Below are 26,625 nucleotides of genomic sequence, written 5' to 3'. Positions count from 1 at the left end.
TGAGCTGTGTTGTCAGTCAGTTTGCTTACTCACATTTCACCCCGTGTCTCACGTTTCCTCTGTTCAACTGTTCTTTGTAGAGCTTTAAGGCTACTAGATTCAATGAGATCAAGCATTAACCGGGGATGGCTGATTTCAGGGCGGGACTATGGTATTAGGTGCCCCGGGGGGTTGGTCTGATACGAGGCTGAGTTCAGGACCAGCGCCCTCATTACCTCTTAGTCGGTGACTGACAATCACCTGTATGTCCTAACACTAACACCCCCCCAATAACGTAACGTACATAGAATAAAATGTAAAAGAATTGCATTATATTCCAGGGGCCAGATTCTTATTTAGTATGCCTAAACAGTTTTACCAAAGGAACAAAAATGTGACGTGCTGGGTGAACGACTGTTAGGTTTCCTATAAATCATTGATAATTCAGTGCCAGTCTCTCTTTAGCCGTGTTCACATTGGCAGTTTAAAGTTAAAGACTCAAATCCTATTGATTTGCACATCCAATTAGAAATCGGTTATTTTTCCTGCAGTCTGAACAGCCAAAAAGCACATGGAATAGGATATAGGTTGTTTGAAGTCAAAAACAAATCTGATTCCTGGCCCTGTGACTTGTCTGAGCGGTAAAATCTGATTTATTTGCCCTCAAGTGGTTTTTAGACTGTTATTTGGCATATCTTGTTGCTTGCTAGCTACTCTGTTGACAGTTTGACAAGAACATATGGTAGAAAACTAGCTTGTTGTTTACAAACAAATAGTGAATGTGCCAGAAAGCTAAACAGCTAGCTAGTTGACTACTGTGGCCAAAAAGGACTTGTTTTGAAAGTTGGATCACCTTTTCCTTTGAGGATTTAGAAGTGTTCTTACACTATGATTTTGAACATTCAAAGCAACTGGGAAACCTCCATGGCAGGTATTGTCACCTGAGCCTGATTAGAAACCTCCATGGCAGGTATTGTCACCTGAGCCTGCTTAGAAACCTCCATGGCAGGTATTGTCACCTGAGCCTGCTTAGAAACCTCCATGGCAGGTATTGTCACCTGAGCCTGCTTAGAAACCTCCATGGCAGGTATTGTCACCTGAGCCTGCTTAGAAACCTCCATGGCAGGTATTGTCACCTGAGCCTGATTAGAAACCTCCATGGCAGGTATTGTCACCTGAGCCTCCTCCATGGCAGGTATTGTCACCTGAGCCTGAAAAACTTAGGTATTGTCACCTGAGCCTGCATAGAAACCTCCATGGCAGGTATTGTCACCTGAGCCTGCTTAGAAACCTCCATGGCAGGTATTGTCACCTGAGCCTGATTAGAAACCTCCATGGCAGGTATTGTCACCTTAGCCTGCTTAGAAACCTCCATGGCCGGTATTGTCACCTGAGCCTGATTAGAAACCTCCATGGCAGGTATTGTCACCTGAGCCTGATTAGAAACCTCCATGGCAGGTATTGTCACCTGAGCCTGATTAGAAACCTCCATGGCAGGTGTTGTCACCTGAGCCTGCTTAGAAACCTCCAATGGCAGGTATTGTCACCTGAGCCTGATTAGAAACCTCCATGGCAGGTATTGTCACCTGAGCCTGATTAGAAACCTCCATGGCAGGTATTGTCACCTGAGCCTGCTTAGAAACCTCCATGGCAGGTATTGTCACCTGAGCCTGATTAGAAACCTCCATGGCAGGTATTGTCACCTTAGCCTGATTAGAAACTTAGAAACCTCCATGGCAGGTATTGTCACCTGAGCCTGATTAGAAACCTCCATGGCAGGTATTGTCACCTGAGCCTGATTAGAAACCTCCATGGCAGGTATTGTCACCTGAGCCTGCTTAGAAACCTCCATGGCAGGTATTGTCACCTGAGCCTGATTAGAAACCTCCATGGCAGGTATTGTCACCTGAGCCTGATTAGAAACCTCCATGGCAGGTATTGTCACCTGAGCCTGATTAGAAACCTCCATGGCAGGTATTGTCACCTGAGCCTGATTAGAAACCTCCATGGCAGGTATTGTCACCTGAGCCTGATTAGAAACCTCCATGGCAGGTATTGTCACCTGAGCCTGCTTAGAAACCTCCATGGCAGGTATTGTCACCTGAGCCTGCTCCACAAGCACCACCACCAATCAGCCTACACCACTGCACACACACGTTGTTACAATGACAACTAGTGTAGTCTTTTCAGAAAATGCTGCTGTCTGAAAACACACAAATCCGATTTAGTCAGTTGCTGTTTGGACAGTCAGTAGTCTAAAAACATTTAGCATTAAGGCCTGCAGTGTGAACAAGGGTTTTCACTCATCAGGTGGTTGATAGTATATCAGTCTATTACAGAATTTAAACTGAACTACAAATGTATCGGGATGCATGGGAAGGATTATAATGTGTAGGTGTAATTTTCCACCTGTAGCCCACCTTTAGATCTAGCCAGAGTACATTTGTATAACATTTCCATAGACAATAATAGAATACCACTGTATTATTTTCAAAGCTGATAGAGCAGCTGAATTCAACTATTCACATGACAAAAAAGAAAAGTCCATAAAGCGCTAAGCAGCTCAATATCTCCATCGTCCACAGCGCTCCCCAGCCTGATGTCCAGAATGAAGGTGAGCAGGTGGTGGAATTGACACCCAATAACGGCATCCAGCTCCGAATAAAATGGGCATTGGGTTTCCAGTTCCCACTCCTGCTATTACAGTCCTTGACCTTTCTGTACAATGTTTTCAAATATTTTATTTTGCATTGGACATGGGATCAGGAGAACCACTTCTCTCTCATTTGGGACGAGATCGCTCATAAATAGCCTATCAAATTTCGATTGGACTATGGCATCTGACTGCAGTGCCAATAGTAGGTGCTTGGTTTTTAATGTCGACCATGATCTTAATTCAGGAGGAATTGTAGAGGCATCGTTGTCCATAGGCCAATTACTACCATCCCTGTATGATTTATTTTTAGAGGGCGGGACAACCGTACCCTTGGCCAGAATGAGATGCTTGTGTTGTCAGGATTCGTTGATAGGCTACTTCAAATCCATCAACATGCTTCTTTGACAAGGGCAAAGTATAAATGGGATCCTTGGGATGGCCCAACTCTGACGTCACCCCATAAACTTTTACATTTAAAAAAGGTAAGGTTTAGGGTAGGGCCGGCCCAAGGGTTGCACTAACCCACGTGTCAATCTCATTCAACTGAGGTCCAAGTGTCTGCGGGTTCACTCCTCGCTTGTACTTGATTGATGCATTAAGCTCACTAATTAGTAAGGAACTCCCCTCACCTGGTTGTCTAAGTCTTAATTGAAAGGGAAAAAAAACAGAAAACAGAAGACTACTAGGCCCTCCATGGAATGAGTTTGACATCCCTGCATTACTGGAGGTGGTCAGGAAGATCCAATCAAAATTGGTTCAATGTGTCTTTTAATAGTCTACACCTGTCGAAAAATGTGGGCACAATCAGGGCTGCATTCAGTACGTTTCTACGTCCTGGAACGTTCTAAACGGTGCTGTACTGAAAGACCAGTTGAAAAACGGGAGGGGTTGGGTTGTGGGTTCGGGAACCGCTGTCTTCTTTGATGAGATTTCATGTTTGTTGGCATCCAATAAATGTTGCATTACCGCCACCTACTAGACTGGAGTATACATCCCTTATACTTTGCTGTTTTTACTTTGTCATTATGTGGTTTTGTGTGGAGATTGATGAGAAAGAAAAAAAAATGAAATAACAAAATGTGGAAAAAGTTAAGGGGTCTGAATACATTCCGAATGCAATGTAAATAGTCCAGGTGGCCATTTGATTAATTATTCAGCAGTCTTATGGGTTGGGGGTAGAAGCTGTTAAGGAGCCTTTTGGACAAAGACTTGGTGCTCCGGTACCACTTGCCGTGCGGTAGCAGAGAGAACAGTTTGTGACTGGAGCCTTTGACAATTTTTTGGGCCTTCCTCTGACATCGCCTAGAATATAGCTCCTGGATGACAGGAAGCTTGGCCCAAGTGATGTACTGGGCCGTACGCAGTACCCTCTGTAGCGCCTTACAGTCAGGTGCCGAGCAGTTGCCGTACCAGGCAGTGATGCAACCGGTCAGGATGCTCTCGATGGTGCAGCTGTATAACTTTGAGGATCTGGGGACCCATGCCAAAGTCTCCTGGTGGGGAAAAGGTGTTGTCGATCCCTCTTCACGACTGTCTTGGTGTGTTTGCACCTTGATAGTTTGTTGGTGATGTGGACACCAAGGAACTTGAAACACCTGCTCCTTCAATGTGAATGGGGGCATGTTCGGCTCTCCATTTCCTGTAGTCCATGATCAGCTCCTTTGTCTTGCTCACGGTGAGGGAGAGGTTGTTGTCCTGGCATCACACTGCCAGGTCTCTGACCTCCCTATAGGCGGTTTCATCGTTGTCAGTGATCAGGCCTACCACGGTTGTGTCATCAGCTAACTTAATGATGGTATTGTACAGTTGATAACCATTGCTATAAAACTTTAAAAATCCAATCTTACTGAATCATATATCACTTGTTTTGCCTATTTTTTATTTCACCTTTATTTAACCAGGTAGGCTAGTTGAGAACAAGTTATCATTTGCAACTACGACCTGGCCAAGATAAAGCATAGCAGTGTGAACAGAAAACAACACAGTTACACATGGAGTAAACAAACAATAAACAAGTCAATAACATAGTAGAAAAAATTATATTTACATTGTGTGCAAAAGGCATGAGGTAGGTAGGTAATAAATAGGCCATAGGAGTGAATAATTACAATTTAGCAGATTAACGCTGGAGTGATAAATGATCAGATGGTCATGTACAGGTAGAGATACTGGTAGGCAAAAGAGCAGAAAAGTAAATAAATAAAAACAGTATGGGGATGAGGTAGGTAAATTGGGTGGGCTATTTACAGATGGACTATGTACAGCTGCAGCTATCGGTTAGCTGCTCAGATAGCAGATGTTTAAAGTTGGTGAGGGAGCTTTTTTTTAAAGGCAATTCGTTCCAGTCGCTGGCACCCGACTGGAGCATACAGGTCGCAGTGGTGGGTGGTATAAGGTGCTTTAGTAACAAAACGGATGGCACTGTGATAAACTGCATCCAGTTTGCTGAGTAGAGTATTGGAAGCTATTTGTAGATGACATCGCCGAAGTCGAGGATCGGTAGGCTAGTCGGTTTTACTCGGGTAAGTTTTGCGGCGTGAGTGAAGGAGGCTTTGCTGCGAAATAGAAAGCCGACTCTAGATTTAATTTTGGATTGGAGATGTTTGATATGAGTCTGGAAGGAGAGTTTACAGTCGAGCCAGACACCTAGGTACATATAGATGTCCACATATTCTAGGTCGGAACCATCCAGGGTGGTGATGTTACTCGGGCGTGCGGGTGCAGGCAGCGAACGGTTGAAAAGCGTGCATTTGGTTTTACTAGCGTTTAAGAGCAGTTGGAGGCCACGGAAGGAGTGTTGTATGGCATTGAAGCTCGTTTGGAGGTTAGACAGCACAGTGTCCAAGGAAGGGCCAGAAGTATACAGAATGGTGTCGTCTGCATAGAGGTGACATGTATGTGTAACTGATAGATGCACACATACATTGCATGTTAATGTTTTTAAATTTACATTTTACATTTAAGTCATTTAGCAGACGCTCTTATCCAGAGCGACTTACAAATTGGTGCATTCACCTTATGACATCCAGTGGAACAGCCACTTTACAATAGTGCATCTAAATCTTTTAAGGGGGTGAGAAGGATTACTTTATCCTAGACCATAACAACATTAGACCATAAGACCATAACAACATTAGACCATAACAACATTAGATCATAACAATATTAGACCATAACAACATTAGACCATAACAACATTAGACCATTAGACCATAACAACATTAGACCATTAGAACATTAGATCATAACAATATTAGACCATAACAGCATTAGACCATAACAACATTAGACCATAACAACATTAGACCATTAGACCATAACAACATTAGACCATAACAACATTAGACCATAACAACATTAGACCATTAGACCATAACAACATTAGACCATAACAACATTAGACCATAACAACATTAGACCATTAGAACATTAGAACATTAGACCATAACAACATTAGACCATTAGAACATTAGACCATAACAACATTAGACCATTAGAACATTAGACCATAACAACATTAGACCATTAGAACATTAGACCATAACAACATTAGACCATTAGAACATTAGACCATTAGACCATAACAACATTAGACCATAACAACATTAGACCATAACAACATTAGACCATAACAACATTAGACCATAAATAACATTAGACCATTAGAACATTAGACCATAACAACATTAGACCATTAGAACATTAGACCATTAGACCATAACAACATTAGACGATAACAACATTAGACGATAACAACATTAGACGATAACAACATTAGACGATAACAACATTAGACCATAAAACATTAGACCATTAGAACATTAGACCATTAGACCATAACAACATTAGACCATAACAACATTAGACCATAACAACATTAGACCATAACAACATTAGATCATTAGAACATTAGACCATAACAACATTAGACCATTAGACCATAACAACATTAGACCATTAGAACATTAGACCATTAGACCATAACAACATTAGACCATAACAACATTAGAACATTAGAACATTAGAACATTAGACCATAACAACATTAGACCATTAGACCATAACAACATTAGACCATTAGAACATTAGACCATTAGACCATAACAACATTAGACCATTAGAACATTAGACCATAACAACATTAGACCATAACAACATTAGAACATTAGATCATTAGAACATTAGACCATAACAACATTAGACCATTAGAACATTAGACCATAACAACATTAGACCATTAGAACATTAGACCATTAGACCATAACAACATTAGACCATTAGAACATTAGATCATTAGAACATTAGACCATAACAACATTAGACCATAACAACATTAGACCATTAGACCATAACAACATTAGACCATAACAACATTAGACCATAACAACATTAGACCATAACAACATTAGACGATAACAACATTAGACGATAACAACATTAGACGATAACAACATTAGACGATAACAACATTAGACGATAACAACATTAGACCATAACAACATTAGACCATAACAACATTAGACCATTAGAACATTAGACCATTAGAACATTAGACCATAACAACATTAGACCATTAGACCATAACAACATTAGACCATTAGACCATAACAAAATTAGACCATAACAACATTAGACCATAACAACATTAGACCATTAGAACATTAGATCATTAGAACATTAGACCATAACAACATTAGACCATAACAACATTAGACCATTAGAACATTAGACCATTAGACCATAACAACATTAGACCATTAGAACATAACATTAGACCATAACAACATTAGACCATAACAACATTAGACCATAACAACATTAGACCATAACAACATTAGACCATAACAACATTAGACCATAACAACATTAGATCATTAGAACATTAGACCATAACAACATTAGACAATAACAACATTAGACCATAACAACATTAGACCATAACAACATTAGACCATTAGAACATTAGACCATTAGAACATTAGACCATAACAACATTAGACCATTAGAACATTAGACCATTAGATCATTAGACCATAACAACATTAGACCATTAGAACATTAGACCATTAATCCTTTAAAACATTAGACCATTAGAACATTAGACCATAACACCATTAGACCATTAGAACATTTGACCATTAATCCATTAAAACATTAGAACATTAGACCATAACAACATTATACCATTAGAACATTAGACCATAACAACATTATACCATTAGAACATTAGACGATAACAACATTAGACCATAACAACATTAGACCATAACAACATTAGACCATTAGACCATTAGACCATAACAACATTAGACCATAACAACATTAGACCATTGTAAATGTATGTACATTGTAAAGTCTTTTGTCCGTCGGACCTCAGTAAGACTAGCTGTCGCCATTGGTGTCAGCTAATGGGTATCCTAATAAATCAAATCAAGGGAAATAAAGCATTCTTTCTAACAAACATATCTGCATATATTTCAAATAGTTGTGTATCCCTGGAAATAATTAGAATTCATGTAAACATTACAATTTTGAAAACAGCTTGTCCTGAAAAAGTGGTCTCTTGGCACAATTTACCCCAGATATGGGGAACTTAAGCCACCTACAAATGTTTGATTTTTTTTATTTCACCTTTATTTGAGCAGGTAGGACAGTTGAGAACAAGTTCTCATTTACAACTGCGACCTGGCCAAACAACAGTCACACATGGAATAAACAAACATACAATCAATAATACAATAGAAAAATCTGTATACAGTGTGTGCAAATGAGGTAAGGGAGGTAAGGCAATAAATAGGCCATAGTGGCAAAATAATTACAATATACACTGCCTTGCGAAAGTATTCGGCCCCCTTGAACTTTGTGACCTTTTGCCACATTCCAGGCTTCGAAAAAAAAAAGATAAAACTGTAACAACAAGTGGGACACAATCATGAAGTGGAACGACATTTATTGGATATTTCAAACTTTTTTAACAAATCAAAATTGAAAAATTGGGCGTGCAAAATTATTCAGCCCCCTTAAGTTAATACTTGGTAGCGCCACCTTTTGCTGCGATTACAGCTGTAAGTCGCTTGGGGTATGTCTATCAGTTTTGCACATCGAGAGACTGACATTTTTTCCCAATCCTCCTTGCAAAACAGCTCGAGCTCAGTGAGGTTGGATGGAGAGCATTTGTGAACAGCAGTTTTCAGTTCTTTCCACAGAATCTCGATTGGATTCAGGTCTGGACTTTGACTTGGCCATTCTAACACCTGGATATGTTTATTTTTGAACCTTTCCGTTGTAGATTTTGCTTTATGTTTTGGATCATTGTCTTGTTGGAAGACAAATCTCCGTCCCAGTCTCAGGTCTTTTGCAGACTCCATCAGGTTTTCTTCCAGAATGGTCCTGTATTTGGCTCCATCCATCTTCCCATCAATTTTAACCATCTTCCCTGTCCCTGCTGAAGAAAAGCAGGCCCAAACCATGATGCTGCCACCAGCATGTTTGACAGTGGGGGTGGTGTGTTCAAGGTGATGAGCTGTGTTGCTTTACGCCAAACATAACGTTTTGCATTGTTGCCAAAAGTTTAATTTTGGCTTCATCTGACCAGAGCACCTTCTTCCACATGTTTGGTGTGTCTCCCAGGTGGCTTATGGCAAACTTGAAACGACACTTTTAATGGATATCTTTAAGAAATGGCTTTCTTCTTGCCACTCTTCCATAAAGGCCAGATTTGTACAATATACGACTGATGGTTGTCCTATGGACAGAGTCTCCCACCTCAGCTGTAGATCTCTGCAGTTCATCCAGAGTGATCATGGGCCTCTTGGCTGCATCTCTGATCAGTCTTCTCCTTGTATGAGCTGAAAGTTTAGAGGGACGGCCAGGTCTTGGTAGATTTGCAGTGGTCTGATACTCCTTCCATTTCAATATTATCGCTTGCACAGTGCTCCTTGGGATGTTTAAAGCTTGGGAAATATGTTTGTATCCATATCCGGCTTTAAACTTCTTCTCAACAGTATCTCGGACCTGCCTGGTGTGTTCCTTCTTCTTCATGATGCTCTCTGAGCTTTTAACGGACCTCTGAGACTATCACAGTGCAGGTGCATTTATACGGAGACTTGATTACACACAGGTGGATTGTATTTATCATCATTAGTCATTTAGGTCAACATTGGATCATTCAGAGATCCTCACTGAACTTCTGGAGAGAGTTTGCTGCACTGAAAGTAAAGGGGCTGAATAATTTTGCACGCCCAATTTTTCAGTTTTTGATTTGTTAAAAAAGTTTGAAATATCCAATAAATGTCATTCCACTTCATGATTGTGTCCCACTTGTTGTTGATTCTTCACAAAAAAAATACAGTTTTATATCTTTATGTTTGAAGCCTGAAATGTGGCAAAAGGTCGCAAAGTTCAAGGGGCCGAATACTTTCGCAAGGCACTGTTGCAATTAAACACTGGAGTGATAGATGTGCAGAAGATGAGTGTGCAAGTAGAGATACTGGGATGCAAAGGAGCAAAATAAAAATGAAAAATAACAGTATGGTGAAGAGGTAGTTGGATGGGCTATTTACAGATGTGTACAGGTGCAGTGATCTGTGAGCTGCTCTGACAGCTGGTGCTTAAAGCTAGGAAGGGAGAGGAGTCTCCAGCTTCAGTGATTTCTGCAGTTCGTTCCAGTCATTGGCAGCAGAGAGCTGGAAAGAAAGGTGGCCAATGGAGGAATTGGCTTTGGCCAGTGAAATATACATGCTGGAGCACATGCTACGGGTGGGTGCTGCTATGGTGACCAGTGAGCTGAGATAAGGCAGGGATTACCTAGCAAAGACTTACAGATGACCTGGAGCCAGTGGGTTTGGCAACGAATATGAAGCGATAGCCAGCCAACAAGAGCATACAGGTCTCATTGGTGGGTAGTATATGGGGCTTTGGTGACAAAACAGATGGCACTGTGATAGACTGCATCCAGTTCTGAGTAGAGTGTTGGAGGCTATTTTGTAAATAACATCTCCAAAGTCAACGATCGGTAGGATAGTCAGTTTTACGAGGGTATGTTTGACAGCATGAGTGAAGGATGCTTTGTTTACGAAATAGGAAGCCGATTCTAGATTTAGTTTTGGATTGGAGATGCTTAATGTGAGTCTGGAAGGAGAGTTTACAGTCTAACCAGACACCTAGGTATTTGTAGTTGTCCACATATTCTAAGTCAGAACCGTCCAGAGTGGTGATGCTGGATGGGCGGGCAGGTGTCGGTACTGAATGAAATATTACCACTACCTTTTTAAAACTATTTCTATCTTTATTTACAATTTAACACAATAGCTTTTTTTTCTTTTAATAATTTTAAGCACCTTTTAACACAGGCTTAACACCTAACAAACACTTTGTATAATTTGTACACTTTAACATATCCCAGCAATAATACCTTGCATTACATGTGAGAAGAAAACACTTTAATTTGCTAAACTTACCCCATGATTGTTGGCTCAACTTACACCAAGGCAAACATTTTGACTATATTAGCACACACAGCTACAAGGAAGCTGCTTTCATGCTATGTTTAGGACCTCATATTGTAGCTTACGACCCCAACTGATGTATAGAACAATCTTAAAGTATCTACTTTTTGATTTAAATACAAGCATCATAAAACCTCCAACACAACACAATTATTTGGCTTGGACCTAACTTGCCTACCACTTTTTCCATGTGGTGTCTTTCTTCAGACATATTTTTTTACATTTACCATTTAGCAGACGCTCTTAACCAGAGTGACTTAAATTGAGTGCATAGATTTTTGTGCTGGTCCACCATGGGAATCAAAACCACAACCCTTTGCATGCACCATGCTCTACCAACTGAGCCAGACGGGACCATTTGGTCAAAGGATACATTTTGTGTATGGTTTCCTACAAACAAGGGAGGCTCAACTTACCCAACTATTTTGTATGTACTTATCCTTTATTTAACCAGGTAAGTCATTGAGAACGCATTCTCTTTTACAATGAGAACCTAAAACATTGATAACAAAAATGCATTCACTTTTTTAACCAATTTTTTTGAAAACTTTATAGTTCAACTTGAGGATATTTCTTTTTTATATATAAAATACAAGATCTAGGGACATAAGTAGGCCCAATAGTTATACATTTGAATCAATTATCTGCACAGGTATACAAAACATTTGACACAAAATGTGTTAAAGTAAATACATCAGAAATATACTGTATATTTAAACTTTTTAGGGGAATTACAGTCTCTTTCATGCAATTTTCATTGACTTCATAAGGGTTAATTTGAGGTTGATCACAGCCGAGGCTCCTGGGTCATTGAGCAGAATTCTGGAGAAGGGTTTTAGCCAAACCAGTCACTCTGCAGAGAGAGAAAGAACTGTTCTTTGACATGCTTTTTGTGAGGCTAGTTACTGATAATACATTTTCTTTTTCGGTGAGTGATTGATGATAATTTTTCGGAACTGTAAACTTTTGCAACAAACGGAACCAACATGAGACACTTAAACATCGTACTCCATAATTTTGTTAGAAGAAAATGTAATGTTGAGGGTTCCAACTCTTTGGTGTTGTGGTTAGTGTCCACCCTGAGATTGGAAGGTTGGTAGTTCAGAGTCATACAAAGACTAAAAATGGGACCTGGTGTTAAGGAGATTTAGGGTAATGGACTAGCGTCCTGTCAAGCTGCCTCATGCTACAGAAACAGGAGATAAGCTCCTGTTCCAGCTCGCACATTTCTTACATCAATATGTTTTATTCTGTACAGACTTTCTTTTCACTCTGTCATATCAGTTAGTATTGTGGAGTAACTAACTACAATGTTGTTGATCCATCCTCTGTTTTCTCCTATCACAGCCATTAAACTCTGCAACTGTTTTAAGGTCAGCGGTTTCCTTCCTCTCCATCAACTGAGTTAGGAAGGACGCCTGTATCTTTGTAATGAGAGCAGTTGGAGGCCACGGAAGGAGTGTTGTATGGCATTGACGCTCGTTTGGAGGTTAGACAGCACAGTGTCCAAGGAAGGGCCAGAAGTATACAGAATGGTGTCGTCTGCATAGAGGTGACATGTATGTGTAACTGATAGATGCACACATACATTGCATGTTAATGTTTTTAAATTTACATTTACATTTTACATTTAAGTCATTTAGCAGACGCTCTTATCCAGAGCGACTTACAAATTGGTGCATTCACCTTATGACATCCAGTGGAACAGCCACTTTACAATAGTGCATCTAAATCTTTTAAGGGGGGTGAGAAGGATTACTTTATCCTAGACCATAACAACATTAGACCATAAGACCATAACAACATTAGACCATAACAACATTAGATCATAACAACATTAGACCATAACAAGACCATTAGACCATAACAACATTAGACCATAACAACATTAGACCATTAGACCATTAACAACATTAGACCATAACAACATTAGACCATAACAACATTAGACCATTTAGACCATTAGAACCATAACAACGTTTAGACCATAACAACATTAGACCAAAACATTACCATAACAACATTAGACCATTAGACCATAACAACCATTAGACCATAACAACATTAGACCATTAGACCATTAGACCATAACAACATTAGACCATAACAACCATTAGAACATTAGACCATTAGACCATAGACAACATTAGACCATTAACATTAGACCATTAGACCATAACAACATTAGAACATTAGACCATTAGACCATAACAACATTAGACCATAACACCATTAGACCATAACAACATTAGACCATTAGACCATTAGACCATAACATTAGAACATTAGACCATAACAACATTAGACCATTAGAACATTAGACCATAACAACATTAGACCATTAGACAACATTAGACCATTTAGACCATAACAACATTAGACCATTAGAACCATAACAACATTAGACCATAACAACATTAGACATTAGACCATAACAACATTAGACCATTAACATTAGACCATTAGAACATTTAGACCATAACAACATTAGACCATTAACATTAGACCATAACAACATTAGACCATAACAACATTAGACCATTAGAACATTAGACCATTAGACCATAACAACATTAGACCATTAGACAACATTAGACCATTAAACATTAGACATTAGACCATAACAACATTAGACCATTAGAACATTAGACCATAACAACATTAGACCATAACAACATTAGACCATTAACAACATTAACATTAGACCATAAAACATTAGACCATAACAACATTAGACCATAACAACATTAGACCATAACAACATTAGACCATAACAACATTAGACCATAACAACATTAGACCATAACAAGACATTAGACCATAACCAACATTAGACCATAAGACCATTAACATTAGACCATAACAACATTAGACCATTAGAACATTAGACCATTAGAACATTAGACCATAAGAACATTAGACCATTAGACCATTTAGAATTAAAACATTAGACCATTAGACCATAACAACATTAGACCATAACATTAGACCATTTAGACCATTAGAACATTTGACCATTAGACATTAGACCATAACAACATTAGACCATTAGAACATTAGACCATAACAACATTAGACCATTAGAACATTAGACCATAACAACATTAGACCATTAGAACATTAGACCATAACAACATTAGAACATTAGACCATTAGACCATAACAACATTAGACCATAACAACATTAGACCATAACAACATTAGACCATAACAACATTAGACCATTAGATTAGACCATTAGAACATTAGACCATAACAACATTAGACCATTAGACCATTAGAACATTAGACCATAACATTAGACATTTAGACGATAACAACATTAGACCATAACAACATTAGACCATTAGAACATTAGACCATTAGAACATTAGACCATTAGACCATAACAACATTAGACCATAACAACATTAGACCATAACAACATTAGACCATTAGAACATTAGACCATCAAACATTAGACCATTAGAACATTAGACATAACACCATTAGACCATAGACCATTAACAACATTAGACCATAACAACATTAGACCATTAGAACATAACAACATTAGACCATTAGACCATAACAACATTAGACCATTAGAACATTAGACCATAGACAACATTAGACCATAAACATCATTAGACCATTAGAACATTAGATCCATTAGAACAACATTAGACCATAACAACATTAGACCATTAGAACATTAGACCATAACAACATTAGACCATTAGAACATTAGACCATTAGACCATAACAACATTAGACCATAACAACATTAGACCATAACAACATTAGACCATTAGAACATTAGATCATTAGAACATTAGACCATAACAACATTAGACCATTAGACCATAACAACATTAGACCATTAGAACATTAGACCATTAACAACATTAGACCATTAGAACATTAGACCATTAGACCATTATTAGACCATTAGAACATTAGACATAACCAACATTAGACCATTAGAACATTAGACCATTAGACCATAACATAACATTAGACCATAACAACATTAGACATAACAACATTAGAATAACAACATTAGACCATTAGACCATAACAACATTAGACATTAGACCATTATTAGACCATTAGACCATAACAACATTAGACCATTAGAACATTAGACCATAACAACATTAGACCATAACAACATTAGACCATAACAACATTAGACCATTAGATCATTAGACCATTAGACCATTAGACCATAACAACATTAGACAATAACAACATTAGACCATAACAACATTAGACCATAACAACATTAGACCATAACAACATTAGACCATTAGAACATTAGAACATTAGACCGTAACAACATTAGACCATTAGAACATTAGACCATTAGATCATTAGACCATAACAACATTAGACCATTAGAACATTAGACCATAACACCATTAGACCATTAGAACATTTGACCATTAATCCATTAAAACATTAGAACATTAGACCATAACAACATTAGACCATTAGAACATTAGACCATAACAACATTAGACCATTAGAACATTAGACCATAACAACATTATACCATTAGAACATTAGACCATTACAACATTAGACCATTAGAACATTAGACCATAACAACATTAGACCATAACAACATTAGACCATTGTAAATGTATGTACATTGTAAAGTCTTTTGTCCGTCGGACCTCAGTAAGACTAGCTGTCGCCATTGGTGTCAGCTAATGGGTATCCTAATAAATCAAATCAAGGGAAATAAAGCATTCTTTCTAACAAACATATCTGCATATATTTCAAATAGTTGTGTATCCCTGGAAATAATTAGAATTCATGTAAACATTACAATTTTGAAAACAGCTTGTCCTGAAAAAGTGGTCTCTTGGCACAATTTACCCCAGATATGGGGAACTTAAGCCACCTACAAATGTTTGATTTTTTTTATTTCACCTTTATTTGAGCAGGTAGGACAGTTGAGAACAAGTTCTCATTTACAACTGCGACCTGGCCAAACAACAGTCACACATGGAATAAACAAACATACAGTCAATAATACAATAGAAAAAATCCGTATACAGTGTGTGCAAATGAGGTAAGGGAGGTAAGGCAATAAATAGGCCATAGTGGCAAAATAATTACAATATACAGTGCCTTGCGAAAGTATTCGGCCCCCTTGAACTTTGTGACCTTTTGCCACATTTCAGGCTTCGAAAAAAAAAGATAAAACTGTAACAACAAGTGGGACACAATCATGAAGTGGAATGACATTTATTGGATATTTCAAACTTTTTTAACAAATCAAAAATTGAAAAATTGGGCGTGCAAAATTATTCAGCCCCCTTAAGTTAATACTTGGTAGCGCCACCTTTTGCTGCGATTACAGCTGTAAGTCGCTTGGGGTATGTCTATCAGTTTTGCACATCGAGAGACTGACATTTTTTCCCAATCCTCCTTGCACAACAGCTCGAGCTCAGTGAGGCTGGATGGAGAGCATTTGTGAACAGCAGTTTTCAGTTCTTTCCACAGAATCTCGATTGGATTCAGGTCTGGACTTTGACTTGGCCATTCTAACACCTGGATATGTTTATTTTTGAACCTTTCCGTTGTAGATTTTGCTTTATGTTTTGGATCATTGTCTTGTTGGAAGACAAATCTCCGTCCCAGTCTCAGGTCTTTTGCAGACTCCATCAGGTTTTCTTCCAGAATGGTCCTGTATTTGGCTCCATCCATCTTCCCATCAATTTTAACCATCTTCCCTGTCCCTGCTGAAGAAAAGCAGGCCCAAACCATGATGCTGCCACCAGCATGTTTGACAGTGGGGGTGGTGTGTTCAAGGTGATGAGCTGTGTTGCTTTTACGCCAAACATAACGTTTTGCATTGTTGCCAAAAAGTTCAATTTTGGCTTCATCTGACCAGAGCACCTTCTTCCACATGTTTGGTGTGTCTCCCAGGTGGCTTATGGCAAACTTGAAACGACACTTTTAATGGATATCTTTAAGAAATGGCTTTCTTCTTGCCACTCTTCCATAAAGGCCAGATTTGTACAATATACGACTGATGGTTGTCCTATGGACAGAGTCTCCCACCTCAGCTGTAGATCTCTGCAGTTCATCCAGAGTGATCATGGGCCTCTTGGCTGCATCTCTGATCAGTCTTCTCCTTGTATGAGCTGAAAGTTTAGAGGGACGGCCAGGTCTTGGTAGATTTGCAGTGGTCTGATACTCCTTCCATTTCAATATTATCGCTTGCACAGTGCTCCTTGGGATGTTTAAAGCTTGGGAAATATGTTTGTATCCATATCCGGCTTTAAACTTCTTCTCAACAGTATCTCGGACCTGCCTGGTGTGTTCCTTCTTCTTCATGATGCTCTCTGAGCTTTTAACGGACCTCTGAGACTATCACAGTGCAGGTGCATTTATACGGAGACTTGATTACACACAGGTGGATTGTATTTATCATCATTAGTCATTTAGGTCAACATTGGATCATTCAGAGATCCTCACTGAACTTCTGGAGAGAGTTTGCTGCACTGAAAGTAAAGGGGCTGAATAATTTTGCACGCCCAATTTTTCAGTTTTTGATTTGTTAAAAAAGTTTGAAATATCCAATAAATGTCATTCCACTTCATGATTGTGTCCCACTTGTTGTTGATTCTTCACAAAAAAAATACAGTTTTATATCTTTATGTTTGAAGCCTGAAATGTGGCAAAAGGTCGCAAAGTTCAAGGGGGCCGAATACTTTCGCAAGGCACTGTTGCAATTAAACACTGGAGTGATAGATGTGCAGAAGATGAGTGTGCAAGTAGAGATACTGGGATGCAAAGGAGCAAAATAAAAATGAAAAATAACAGTATGGTGAAGAGGTAGTTGGATGGGCTATTTACAGATGTGTACAGGTGCAGTGATCTGTGAGCTGCTCTGACAGCTGGTGCTTAAAGCTAGGAAGGGAGAGGAGTCTCCAGCTTCAGTGATTTCTGCAGTTCGTTCCAGTCATTGGCAGCAGAGAGCTGGAAAGAAAGGTGGCCAATGGAGGAATTGGCTTTGGCCAGTGAAATATACATGCTGGAGCACATGCTACGGGTGGGTGCTGCTATGGTGACCAGTGAGCTGAGATAAGGCAGGGATTACCTAGCAAAGACTTACAGATGACCTGGAGCCAGTGGGTTTGGCAACGAATATGAAGCGATAGCCAGCCAACAAGAGCATACAGGTCTCATTGGTGGGTAGTATATGGGGCTTTGGTGACAAAACAGATGGCACTGTGATAGACTGCATCCAGTTCTGAGTAGAGTGTTGGAGGCTATTTTGTAAATAACATCTCCAAAGTCAACGATCGGTAGGATAGTCAGTTTTACGAGGGTATGTTTGACAGCATGAGTGAAGGATGCTTTGTTTACGAAATAGGAAGCCGATTCTAGATTTAGTTTTGGATTGGAGATGCTTAATGTGAGTCTGGAAGGAGAGTTTACAGTCTAACCAGACACCTAGGTATTTGTAGTTGTCCACATATTCTAAGTCAGAACCGTCCAGAGTGGTGATGCTGGATGGGCGGGCAGGTGTCGGTACTGAATGAAATATTACCACTACCTTTTTAAAACTATTTCTATCTTTATTTACAATTTAACACAATAGCTTTTTTTTCTTTTAATAATTTTAAGCACCTTTTAACACAGGCTTAACACCTAACAAACACTTTGTATAATTTGTACACTTTAACATATCCCAGCAATAATACCTTGCATTACATGTGAGAAGAAAACACTTTAATTTGCTAAACTTACCCCATGATTGTTGGCTCAACTTACACCAAGGCAAACATTTTGACTATATTAGCACACACAGCTACAAGGAAGCTGCTTTCATGCTATGTTTAGGACCTCATATTGTAGCTTACGACCCCAACTGATGTATAGAACAATCTTAAAGTATCTACTTTTTGATTTAAATACAAGCATCATAAAACCTCCAACACAACACAATTATTTGGCTTGGACCTAACTTGCCTACCACTTTTTCCATGTGGTGTCTTTCTTCAGACATATTTTTTTACATTTACCATTTAGCAGACGCTCTTAACCAGAGTGACTTAAATTGAGTGCATAGATTTTTGTGCTGGTCCACCATGGGAATCAAAACCACAACCCTTTGCATGCACCATGCTCTACCAACTGAGCCAGACGGGACCATTTGGTCAAAGGATACATTTTGTGTATGGTTTCCTACAAACAAGGGAGGCTCAACTTACCCAACTATTTTGTATGTACTTATCCTTTATTTAACCAGGTAAGTCATTGAGAACGCATTCTCTTTTACAATGAGAACCTAAAACATTGATAACAAAAATGCATTCACTTTTTTAACCAATTTTTTTGAAAACTTTATAGTTCAACTTGAGGATATTTCTTTTTTATATATAAAATACAAGATCTAGGGACATAAGTAGGCCCAATAGTTATACATTTGAATCAATTATCTGCACAGGTATACAAAACATTTGACACAAAATGTGTTAAAGTAAATACATCAGAAATATACTGTATATTTAAACTTTTTAGGGGAATTACAGTCTCTTTCATGCAATTTTCATTGACTTCATAAGGGTTAATTTGAGGTTGATCACAGCCGAGGCTCCTGGGTCATTGAGCAGAATTCTGGAGAAGGGTTTTAGCCAAACCAGTCACTCTGCAGAGAGAGAAAGAACTGTTCTTTGACATGCTTTTTGTGAGGCTAGTTACTGATAATACATTTTCTTTTTCGGTGAGTGATTGATGATAATTTTTCGGAACTGTAAACTTTTGCAACAAACGGAACCAACATGAGACACTTAAACATCGTACTCCATAATTTTGTTAGAAGAAAATGTAATGTTGAGGGTTCCAACTCTTTGGTGTTGTGGTTAGTGTCCACCCTGAGATTGGAAGGTTGGTAGTTCAGAGTCATACAAAGACTAAAAATGGGGCCTGGTGTTAAGGAGATTTAGGGTAATGGACTAGCGTCCTGTCAAGCTGCCTCATGCTACAGAAACAGGAGATAAGCTCCTGTTCCAGCTCGCACATTTCTTACATCAATATGTTTTATTCTGTACAGACTTTCTTTTCACTCTGTCATATCAGTTAGTATTGTGGAGTAACTAACTACAATGTTGTTGATCCATCCTCTGTTTTCTCCTATCACAGCCATTAAACTCTGCAACTGTTTTAAGGTCAGCGGTTTCCTTCCTCTCCATCAACTGAGTTAGGAAGGACGCCTGTATCTTTGTAATGACAGGGCATATTGATACACCATCCAAGGAAAAAAGAACAACTGGGTCGCGTCTCTGGCAACCGAACTAATAGAACGAACGACCAGCCGGCTTGGATAGCAACCCTAGATGTGTGTCGGGACAATATATTGTGGAAGGCTGAAATAGTATGAATAAATAACATTTAATGAAAATATATCAATCATTATTTGAATATGTTGGTAACCCGTTGTATAAAAGTGATAATGCCCAAGAAGCCAGTGTTTGGAGGATATATTGACACGGTTTGTCTCGGACCTAACAACCCCCATGCCAATTTCTCCTCCAAACACCAGCTTCGCAGGCATTATTACTTCCATAGAATGCACTTCAGAACGTGACCTACTGCTTGCATATCAATGTCAGACTTGGATGAATTTACATTTGCGATCTTCCGCTATCTGCAAGCTTAGCCAATGAAATTACACCTTATTGGCATCTGACTTGACCAACCAATTAAAATACCTAAACATTAAATACACATTTCTACAGTGGCAAGTGGAAACATAACTAACCTTGTTACATATCGTTAAAGCTCATAAATGTTTCCCAAAATCATTGTTAACATTGCACTTGAAAACACTCTAAATCTAACGCCTCAGACCACGTAGATCGTTAGATGCTTTTTTTTACCCTCCCGCATCACTTTGTACACAGAAGATCTCCACCAAACATGGATAAACCATGTGATTCTATATCTCTGTGACCACTTCAGTACAATGTTGTCTACGAATACAAAGTTGCCAATGTCTTTGAAATTGACATAAACAAGTGATGTATAAAAAGATGTCAAATGAAAACCAAGATGACTGCATTAAAATATAAACAGTAGGCTATAGGCCCATTTCAATCATATTGAATTTCATATTGAATCAATTGAGTTGTATTTTGCTACTTGTCGGCTACTGCCTATACCACGTCTCAATATACAGTGCATTCAGAAAGTATTCAGACTCCTTCCCTTTTACCACATTTTGTTACTTTAAAGCCTTATTCTAAAATGGATTAAATTAAAACAGAAATAACTTAATTGCAAAAATATTCAGACCCTTTGCTATGAGATTCGAAATTGAGCTCAGGAGTAACCTGTTTCCATTGATCATCCTTCAGATGTTTCTACAATTTGATTGGAGTCCACCTGTGATAAATTCAATTGATTGGACATGATTTGGAAAGGCACACACCTGTCTATATAAGGTCCCACAGTTGACATTCCATGTCAGAGCAAAAACCAAGCCATGAGGTCGAAGGAATTGTCTATAGAGCTCCGAGACAGGGTTGTGTCGAGGCACAGATCTGGGGAAGGCTACCAAAAAAATTCTGGGGCATTATTGAAGGTTCCCAAGAACACAGTGGCCTCCATCATTCTTAAATGGAAGAAGTTTGGAACCACCAAGACTTTTCCTAGAGCTGGCCACCCAGACCCTTAATTACTCACCAGCCTAAAGCAGCCCCAATTAGTCCTGTCCGTAGGACCTGTCGAGACCTGACACGTCCAGCAGAGGGAGCCACTGCCACGTGATCCATCTCACCACGCCTCGACAAGTCTCCCCCTGGTGGCTTGTCTGCGGTACGCCACACCTAATACATGTCATATTCAAACAGCTTTAAATAAAAACACACCACTCCATAATACTGAGGACAACGTCCCGGACAGAGGGTCCCAAATTGAAGACAGTGTGGCAGTCTTAAAAGAAAGTTAAATGCAAAAATGTAAGTCGAAGATTTCATATTTCCCAGTTGTTTTGAACACGGCATTAGTGTCAGCAGAAGGAGGGAGGGAGAGAAGAACAGAGGGTACGTTGCTCACGGTTCATGCTCTCTCCTTCCTTTCCTCCAGTGAGACTGACGATTAGGAAACTCAAGTCACACCGCATTTGCCTCATGCACAAATTCATGTTGTTCCAACGTCCAGAGAAAGTGACAAGCTACTAATAATAATAAAAATGCAGGGCCATTGATACTTGGCTACTTTTTCATTGCAGCAGCAGCGCGGGATAAGTGTACATGGCTCCTACCGCCATCATTGCAACACAAAGAAATAAAGCTTTTACCACAGCATTCATCGTTGGGTTTTCTACACAAATGTTTGGTGATTGACTAGGAATGCCTTGAAGATCGTCCAGTTGGTGACCACTGCAATAAAGTGACAAAATATTATATTGTTCAAAAGTGGTGTCTGTCATATCATTCCTACAAACAGTGTTAGAAATGGGTGTAATCTGCTAATCTCTTCCTCTTCTCTGCAACTGCACACTTGGTGTGAGTTTGAGTGAGTAACAGAGAGAATTGGGAGGCACATGACTCACCAAGAGAGGAGCCTTGAATCAGGACAAGGGTTTTGCACCTGGAAAAAGAGAAGTTAAAATAGGATTTAAAATTGTCTTTACAATCTAATATTATTACAATCAGTGCTATTTCATTTGGATCTACTTACTTACACCACTCTTAGAAAAAAGGGTTCCAAAAGGGATTGTCCCCATAGGAGAACACTTTCTTGTTCCTAGCAAAACCATTTTGGGTTCAAGGTAGAACCCTCTGTGGAAAGGGTTCTACATGGAACCAAAGGGTTCTACCTGGAACCAAATTAGGTTCTTCCAAAGTTTCTCTTATGGGGGCAGCCGATTAACCCTTTTAGGTTCCACCTTTTTTTCCCAATAGTGTAAGATCAGACAATCATGGGCAGCTGAATAGCATGTCTCTTGGAGAATCCAGTCTCAGTGAGACATGATGCAGAGAATGTTTTTATGATCATCAGCATAGCTAGTACAAACCTAGCTCTTACCAAGCTGGTTAGTAGGAATCAATACACATTAAAAGATCAGAGTATCAAACAACATTTTGCACACAACTTACTGTCAATATGTATTTAAGGAGTGGTGGTTCTGGACTCTCACTGGGTTGTGGCAGAATAGGTCACTTGGTAGCGGAGTGGGTGGCCAAGCACTGCTGTATAGGCCATACATAAGGTCATTGACATTTTTCAGGAACTGTAAAGACAGATTAATCATGATTAACCATTACCTAAGGTCTTCACTAAGTTACTCTTAGCCTGGCAAGTACAGTGCATTCAGAAAGTATTCAGACCCCTTGACATTTTCCACATTTAGTTCCGTTATAGTTTTATTCTAAAATGGATTAAATCTTTTTTTCCCCTCAATCTACAAAAAAATATCCCAAAAACAAAAACAGGTTTTAAGAAATATCACAAGTATCCAGACCCTTTACTCAGTACTTTGTTGAAGCACCTTCGGCAGCAATTACAGCCTGGTGTCTTCTTGGGTATAATGCTACAAGCTTGGCACACCTGTATTTGGGGAGTTTCTCCAATTCTTCTCTGCAGATCCTCTCAGGTTGGATGGGGAGTGTCGCTGCACAGCTATTTTTCAGGTCTTTCCAGAGATGTTCGAACGGGTTCAAGTCCGGCCTCTAGCTGGGCCACTCAAGGACATACAGAGACTTGTCCTGAAACCACTCCTGCGTTGTCTTGGCTGTGTGCTTAGGGAAGTTGTCCTGTTGGAAGGTGATCCTTCGCCCCAGTCTGAGGTCCTGAGTCCTCTGGAGCAGGTTTTCATCAAGGATCTCTTTGTACTTTGCGCTGTTCATCTTTACCTTGATCCTGACTAGTCTCCCAGTCCCTGCCACTGAAAAATATCCCCATAGCATGATTCTGCCACCACGTCTCACTGTAGGGATGGTGCCAGGTTTCCTCCAGACGTGAAGCTTGGCATTCAGGCCAAAGAGTTCAATCTTGGTTTCATCAGACCAGAGAATCTTGTTTCTCATGGTCAGAGTCTTTAGGTGCCTTTTGGCAAACTCCAAGCAGGCTGGCATGTGCCTTTTACTGCTGTCTTGCCTTTTACTGAGTTCTGGCCACTCTACCATAAAGGCCTGATTGGTGGAGTGCTGCAGAGAGGTTGTCCTTCTGGAAGGCTCTCCCATCTACACAGAGGAACTCTAGAGCTCTGTCAGCGTGACCATCGGGTTCTTGGTCACTTCCCTGACCAAGGCCCTTCTCCCCCCGATTGCTCAGCTTGGCCAGGTGGCCAGCTCAGTTTGACTATGTTGCCCCTCATCAATCTGGCAGTCAGGCAGATAAACAGAGAAAGCTAGACAGCAAATCATAGGCTATTTAGTCAGCAGGCTGAATAACTTCTGTACTCCTTCTCTTTGTTCCCTTCTTCATCCAAGCTAGAAGATTACTGAAAAACAAGATACTCAAGAATTTAAAATGGCAGTTGAGAGGTGTAACGTTAGAATGAGTGTTGCGCGGGAGCAGGTTAAGCAAAATGTGTCATTCTTTACCTTTATTTAACTAGGCAAGTCAGTTAAGAACAAATTCTTATTTTCAATGACAGCCTAGGAACAGTGGGTTAACTGCCTATTCAGGGGCAGAACGACAGATTTGTACCTTGTCAGCCCGGGGATTTGAACTTGCAACCTTTCGTTTACTAGTCCAATGCTCTAACGACTAGGCTACCATGCCACCCCATATATACAAAATACAACGACCTCTGATGAATCAAGATCTTACATGCTGGTAGCCTAGAACAAATGCTATGTAAGTGAATGTGCACTTTTCAGTTGGGTGGACTGCAAACTACAGAAAACACTGGCATAGCCTGTAGTAAAAGTAAAAGCATTTATAGCATCAGAGATTCTCTAAATTAGGGACCATCTCTGATACCTACAGGACCATCTCTGATACCTACAGGACCACAGAGATGTCAGAAATGTATGCTTTAAATGACCTTGTAATATTTCAACTCCCAAGTCATCAAATTTACATTTCTTTGATTTTTTTACACCTGCCAAATAAATACCTCAAATGGACTTGCTCCTGAACATTTTTAATCTGCCCGGATAAGCTGATGTGTACTCTGCCTGAGTACCATTAACCGGAGCTCAGAGTAATATGATTCTACTGGATTTGGGAATAGCTCGCATGAAGCCACCCGCCCCCGGGTCTCAAACAGAATAGACCCGAGCCCAGTGTGCTGACTGGGTACAGTTTGCCCAGTGTGCTGACTGGGTACAGTTTGCCCAGTGTGCTGACTGGGTACAGTTTGCCCAGTGTGCTGACTGGGTACAGTTTGCCCAGTGTGCTGACTGGGTACAGTTTGCCCAGTGTGTTGACTGGGTACAGTTTGCCCAGTGTGTTGACTGGGTACAGTTTGCCCAGTGTGCTGAGCTCATGCATACCCTGCTGAAAACTAACACGTATGTTTATAATTGTAATGGATCTAGTGTCTCATGTGCAATGGGTGCATGGCCCACAAACACTATGCACGTTTATATAAATTGGTTTCTATTACTGGGGTAGCACTTAGATACCTGGGCCAGAGTTGAATCAGATTTCAACCAAAATGAGATGACTTCTTCACGACGTCAAAAAGACAGGATTTTAATAGAGAAAGCTGACAAAATAGCAACGCTCCCTTGATTTTGATCCTGTCAGTATCGACACGTTCCAACTACGCACTTTGCGATCGCTCTCTCTGCGTGGTATTTTGGGAAGCGCATGTTACACATTAGGCAGTTGTAGGAAAGATGCATCATTTAAAAAAAACTTGGTAAACCTGAGTTCCATCTCTAAAGGGAAGCCAGGCCCTGACATACACCTGTAGGCCAGGTGTGTCAAACTCATTCCATGGAGGGCTTAGTGTCTGCTGGTGTTTGGTTTCTCCTTTCAATTAAGACCTAGATAACCAGGTAGGGGAGTTTCTTACTAATTAGTGACCTTAAGTTCTCAATCAAGTACAATGGAGGAGCGGAAACCCACAGACATTGGGCCCTCCGTGGAATGAGTTTAAAGACAATCCATGAAGTCAGCTTTGACAAACACACACACACACACCCCCCAGCAAAAGGTTTCAGGATGAATAATATTGCTGTCAATGAGTGGTGAAAGAAAACAGGCATCACATTTCCATTGTATATTAAACAAAATTATGTTACAGTACATTCCAGCAGTATTTGTTTGTAGTTTATTCAATGCAGTAAAAGTGTTTGATACATGACTTTAGACTCAGAGTTCACTGTGGATATGCACAATCTGACACGCTGTGGATTGTAAATCAATATTCACTACCAGTGGAGATTGTAGCATATAAATCAATGGTGGGGCAAACACATTTTTTGGTGGGGGGGATGCATGCCACCAAAGCCCCTACACAACACTAAACAATACATTCATTGCACGATAACGGTGACAAACGGTACCAACAAACTG

The 26,625-nt window shown here is 39.6% G+C and overlaps 1 long non-coding RNA gene across 3 annotated transcripts; it reads right to left on the bottom strand.

Annotated features, from left to right (window-relative positions):
- Positions 1 to 10,927: 10,927 nt before the first annotated feature.
- LOC118376232 (uncharacterized) lies at positions 10,928 to 24,882 on the bottom strand. Of its 3 annotated transcripts, XR_008075428.1 has the most exons (6): positions 23,701 to 24,882; positions 23,250 to 23,342; positions 22,703 to 22,740; positions 22,448 to 22,529; positions 21,832 to 21,974; positions 18,742 to 19,795 (listed from the first exon to the last, which is right to left on the bottom strand). It is a non-coding gene; the product is annotated as an uncharacterized LOC118376232 (long non-coding RNA). The 3 variants fall into 3 exon arrangements; XR_008075427.1 differs by lacking the exon at positions 18,742 to 19,795 and adding an exon at positions 10,928 to 11,995 and having other exon boundaries at positions 23,250 to 24,882; XR_004823999.2 differs by having other exon boundaries at positions 23,250 to 24,882.
- Positions 24,883 to 26,625: the final 1,743 nt, after the last annotated feature.

The sequence above is a fragment of the Oncorhynchus keta genome, chromosome 22 (genome assembly GCF_023373465.1).
Source record: "Oncorhynchus keta strain PuntledgeMale-10-30-2019 chromosome 22, Oket_V2, whole genome shotgun sequence".
Lineage (NCBI taxonomy): Eukaryota > Metazoa > Chordata > Actinopteri > Salmoniformes > Salmonidae > Oncorhynchus > Oncorhynchus keta.
This window is presented reverse-complemented; position numbering and strand designations above follow the sequence as displayed.